The 5,875-nt window shown below is 41.1% G+C and overlaps 1 long non-coding RNA gene across 2 annotated transcripts; it reads right to left on the minus strand.

Moving 5' to 3' along the window:
* Window positions 1-2,501: 2,501 nt before the first annotated feature.
* On the minus strand, window positions 2,502-5,185 carry LOC140679697 (uncharacterized). Of its 2 annotated transcripts, none has more exons than XR_012051072.1 (2): window positions 5,104-5,185; window positions 2,502-2,778 (listed from the first exon to the last, which is right to left on the minus strand). It is a non-coding gene; the product is annotated as an uncharacterized lncRNA (long non-coding RNA). The 2 variants fall into 2 exon arrangements; XR_012051073.1 differs by having other exon boundaries at window positions 4,974-5,111.
* Window positions 5,186-5,875: the final 690 nt, after the last annotated feature.

Raw genomic sequence — 5,875 nt, forward strand, 5'->3', positions numbered from 1 at the left:
TGTTCTATTCTCTGTCACTATTTTTCTAACCATGCAGAACACCCTCTCTGATGATGCATTGCTGTGTGGCACGCACAAAAGTGCTTTCCTCAAATGCACTAGATGGCAGTATTGTCCTGTTTAAGAGTGTCACACCATTGCTGTTTACGGCAGACGAACTGCTTTACGGTAGACGAAAACGTGACTGCTGTGTGTTGTTGCCGCGCTGGGAGGACGTTAATGAAACTGCCTAATGTCGGAGGCAGATATTTACATATATCCGAATTTAAGTGTTACTTCTTTTATTTCATAATCATATTACAAAACAGCTAGTGTTTTTCTTCCAATTGTGGTCTTTTGGTTGTCTGCAAAACTGTGTGCTTAACCTTGAGTGAGGAATGTAAGAAAGAGAGATAATGGGCATGTGTTTTGGCTGGAGAGACATGACTGCCAGGGTGGGAGGAAGAGAGACTTAAGAGGGGAGAGGGTTTTTCGGGGGGTGGGGGCAGACCATCTTGGTGGCGCGATTGAATGTTCTATGCTGGACTGGTCTCAATGTATATGCAAAGCTTTGCAAATATATTACAAAATACCTATTCTGTCTCTGGTGGTTTTTCTATTCAGCTTTAAGTGTCGTAAAGAGCTTGGGAGCGTCTTGTGACTTGAATTTTCTGGGAGGAACAACTGGTCCAAACGCAACACTAACAATAAACCCACATAAGAAACCAAGAACTCGCCCTCGGTCATTCTACAGTTATAATGTGATTGGGCAGGCATGCTGTTTATATTGTGGTAAAGCGGACGTTAAAACAGGCCGTCGACACGTCACTCAGGTCCGCATGGAGCTGGAGGCCACGGCCCCTCCAGCTCCGCCTGAATTTCGGGAGAAAATTTGTCCCGGGAGGTTTTCGGGAGAGGCGCTGAATTTCGGGAGTCTCCCGGTAAATCCGGGAGGGTTGGCAAGTATGCTTGGAGCGTTTTGTCCGGTCCATTATTTTTACTGCTCCTGTATCTGCCGCCGAATGACTGAGCTACGTCATTTCCTGTGACGTTCCACAGGACATTTCCTGTGACACGGGATTCGTTTCCAGGGATTCGAATAAATAACCAAATTTTTTTCTTTACTATAGTGGCTTCGATAACGGGAACCGTTTCTCAAAAAAGGATTTGAATCCATGGAATCGGTTCTTTTCTTATCGAACAATCGGGAGAACCGGTTTCGAACATCATCCCAATGTATTAGTGACCAAGGCATGGGTAACTTACACATCTGTGAAGGCACCATTAATGTAGGGCTGCAACAACTAATCGATTAAATCGATTATAAAAATAGTTGGCGATTAATTTAGTCATCGATTCGTTGGATCTATGCTATGCGTATGCGCAGAGGCTACTTTTTTTAATTTTTTTATAAACCTTTATTTATAAACTGCAACATTTACAAACAGCTGAGAAACAATTATCAAAATAAGTATGGTGCCAGTAAGCTGTTTTTTTCTTCTTCAATAAAATACTGGAAAGGATAGAAATGTAGTTTGTCTCTTTTATCCGATTATTAATCGAAGTATTAATCGACCGATTAATCGGTTATCAAATTAGTTGTTAGTTGCAGCCCTACGTTAATGCTGAAAAGGTACATACAGGTTTTGGAGCAACATATGTTGCCATCCAAGCAACGTTACCATGGACGCCCCTGCTTATTTCAGCAAGACAATGCCAAGCCACATTCTGCACGTTACAACAGCGTGGCTTGGTAGTAAATGAGTGTGGGTACTAGACTGGCCTGCCTGTAGTCCAGACATGTCTCCCATTGAAAATGTGTGGTGCAATATGAAGCGTCAAATAGCAGGATGTTGAACAACTTAAGCTGTACAGCCAGCAAGAATGGGAAAGAACTCCACCTGAAATACTTCAAAAATTGGTCTCCTCAGTTCCCAAATGTTTACTGAGTGTTGTTAAAAGGAAAGGCCATGTAACACAGTGGTGAACATGCCCCATGTGCTAACTTTTTTGCAATGTGTTGCTGCCATTAAATAATTATTTGCAAGTTTCTCAGTGTGAACATGAAATATCTTGTCTTTGCAGTCTATTCAATTGAATACAAGTTGAACAGGATTTGCAAATCATTCTATTCTGTTTTTCTTTACACAACGTGCCAAGTTCACTGGTTTTGGCTTTTATAAAGTAAAGAGGAATTGGCGAAACTCCCAAAAAACAAACAGGTGTAGCAAGCTCAAAAATACTTGAGGCTGTAATTGCTGCCAAAGGTGCATCAACAAAATATTGAGCACATGCTGTAAATACATGTGAGTTTCTGTTTTTTTTACATTTTAATACATTTGCAAAGAAACAAAATAAAAACCTTTTTAGATTGTCATTATGGGGTATTATGTGTAGAATTTTGAGGACAGAAAAAGTGAGGTGCTGCGTATACTTTTTGGACACACTGTATAACACAATTTAAAAATATTTAGTCATCCATTAGAATACTTGAATTTGTTTGTCATTAAAAAACAACAACATACTTTTAAGGTGTGGCCGCTTTTATTTTTGCCATGGTGGTGCCTCATGATCAATTACATGTAGGGGAAACCCCGATATCAAAACTAATTATACCGGTCAATAACATTTCTGCAGGATTATTATAAACTATTAATATCTACAGTATTAAACAAATGGTCTGCATTTTAATTTTTCTAGGGCAAAGAATGAAGTCTTATCCATTTGTAGCCACTTGAAAAGGATAAAACTGAGGGAAGTCATGGATCATCTTCACAGCTTCATTGTACACTTCCAAGTCTGTGGGACACAACACAACATCACTGATCACGTGTACACAACATGATAGATACATTACCTCACATGTACACAATAGAGATGTGACGCTATTATAAATACCGCGCTATTTCTGTTTCAATGTCTTCACAATAATACCGCAATATATGACGGTAACAAACCAAAACTGTAATACTTTAAAACTAAATTCTGTCTGGACTGGAGCCTGCAATGCCTCAGACTGGAAGTCTCTCCAGAGAGTGGTGAGGACGGCGGAAAAGATCATCAGGACTCCTCTTCCTCCTATCCAGGAGATGGCAAAAAGCCGCTGCCTGACCAGGGCTCAGAAAATCTGCAGAGACTCCTCCCACCCCCACCAAGGACTGTTTTCACTGCTGGACTCTAGAAAGAGGTTCCGCAGCCTCCGAAGCAGAACCTCCAGGTTCTGTAACAGCTTCTTCCCTCAGGCCATAAGACTCTTGAACGCATCATAATAATCCCCTCAATTCCCCCCAAAAATGGATTAAGTGGCTGGAATATAAAGACAATATAACATACATCCATAAATGTGGAAAGCATGGAATGAACCTCGAGGGTAACTCGAGGCTTACTCAGTACAGTGAGACAAATGACACGCGAAGAAAGGTGAACAGCCAAAATGCTCGTAGAACGTACTTTAAAAGTTGCGTATAGCCAGCGACAAACCCGCGCCGAGTGAACGGCGACACAGGTGTTTAAAGGGCCGTGATTAGCGACACAAAAATCAGCAGGTTGGGACACTAATCAATAAACAAAGGCAGGTGCGTCAAATCAGCACACCTAACAAAACCAGCCAAATGGTGCTAGGAACAAAACTAGACCAAAACATAGGAAAGGCTACCAGACACAAACTAAGACATGACCCGGGCAACGGATCATGACACACAACCTTGTGTGCACATACTTGTACATATCCACACACCCATTTTAGATAGTGAAGCAGGGCTCGTATTTAACCACGGCAAGTACCGCCACCGCCCTTGTGACTTGCCGTAATGCCCTAAAAAATTTACCAACATTGACGGCAAGAACAATGTGTGTGTGTGCGTGTGTGTGTGTGTGTGTGTGTGTGTGTGTGTGTGTGTGTGTGTGTGTGTGTGTGTGTGTGTGTGTGTGATGAGCTGTTTAAAAAAGTATAATGTTGAACAAACCAACATTTGCATAAACCAAACAAATTGTCATGTCAATAGAATTAAAAAGTTGAAAATGGCCTGTTTAAGGTCCACTTATCAAAGATGAAAAGTAACGTCCATCTGTGAATAATGGCGATTAAACACAACAGACAAAATGCGATTAATCAAAAGTTAAATATTTGAATCCTTTGATGGCCCTATACTCCATTATTGACGACACTTGCAGTAAAGTTTCATGCCTGTCATTTATGACCTAACATAATAACTCACCGTGTCTCATTTAATTACAAAAACGTGCGCTATAGATCGCTCTCAACAGTTAAGAAATGCTCTTAACGTGCGGGGTTGAATGTGTTGGAGCAAAAATGAATGTTTAAGATGGACAAACACTTTTAAGTGTAAAACATTCAAAGAGAAAGTCTGCAACGTGTTGACGACAGAGCAGGCAGCAGACTATGAGTCAGTCTTTAAAGGTGTTTCTTTCTCTAAATTGTTGCTATTATTATTTATAATTAAATCATTACGGTAATTTGACGAGAGACTGATGAATTGTTGTTGACTCACTGATGCATGAACTCGATGACTGCTGTTTGTGTATTTTAATTGTAGTTTCATAACGAAGCTTTAGCTTGACGCTCCATTACTTCCCTGTCCTGTTTGCAGCAGCAACAACAACAATAACAATGTAATTGCTACAATAATAATATATATAAGTTATCACACAACTCTTATGCTTAAAGGCCGTTGCTATAGTTATTATCAATTGTGCTGAAGTTGTACTTTTCTATCTGTGCAAAGGCACACAAAGGTTATCTTGCTTTGCGAGTTGTCTCGGGTCAGCAGTTTGTTTCCAGACCCTGCCTGCTGACAGCCAAGGACGGACATCGAGTACCTCAACGCAGACAAAACAGAGGCAGGGCGAGATCACGAATGTCCGCACATTTCCATTCTGAATAATCATGTATTGTGTCTACTGGGGCTGCTTGCAGCCTCAGTGATGTTAACTAGGAACCTCCCGAATAAATAGAGGAGCACGTGGGACTGTACCTTAGAGCGTAGGGGGAAACTGTAACTGAGTGTACAGCCCAATACGTCTCTCCTCATGAGTAAAATTCAACTCTGTCTCTGCTTGATTCCTTCTTCCTGTCTTGTGTGATAGATAGTTTGGTGTTTGAACCTGACATCTTCTTGGTCCTTCCAGCCGGATTTCAACATATCTGACGATTCCAGCAGGAGAGGCGAATACAGACGGACCGTGGCCATGGAAACCATCTCCCCATTGACGAGATGTGTTTTCTTTTCCCCGGCTGGGATCTGAGGATTGACGGGAATACCGAGTACAAGGGGGAAGAACGCAGATATCAGTTAGTACGTTTTGAAATACAAAGGAAAAAAATCGTGTGACTGAGGGTTACGACGCATAGACAAACCCTGTGAATCCTAGGCTCTAACAGGTTTTTTTAATCCTCCCCCACACACACACGTAAAGCAACTTTGGGTAATTAGAAAAGCGCTATATAAATCCCAGGTATTATTAGTATTATTATTAACAGGTAAAAAGGCCAAAGAATCAGGACGGCGGAGTCCCCAAAAACTGAAAATTCTGTAAAATTCAAAATTGAAAATAAGCCAAATTAAGGACAGCGGAATCCACACAAAAAACAAAAATTCTAAAACTGAAGAGGCCAATATTCTGAAGGACGGCGAAGTCCGCAAAAACTGAAAATTCCGTAAAACGAGTGTGAAAGGTGTGAACGTGAGAGTCCATATTAAAGTTGTGAGAAGTAGTAGTGGGTTATTGTGGAAGCTCTAGGCAAGACACCTCCACTGGGGGACAACCTCCAGTAGAAGCAACACGTACCACAATAATAAATTTAACCACTATCTTACAACAAACACAAAAGTAATCCTTATAAATTCGGCTCTGTAGGGGACAACGGATTACTCCA

The sequence above is a fragment of the Nerophis lumbriciformis genome, linkage group LG21, assembly GCF_033978685.3.
Source record: "Nerophis lumbriciformis linkage group LG21, RoL_Nlum_v2.1, whole genome shotgun sequence".
NCBI classification, from domain to species: Eukaryota; Metazoa; Chordata; class Actinopteri; order Syngnathiformes; family Syngnathidae; genus Nerophis; species Nerophis lumbriciformis.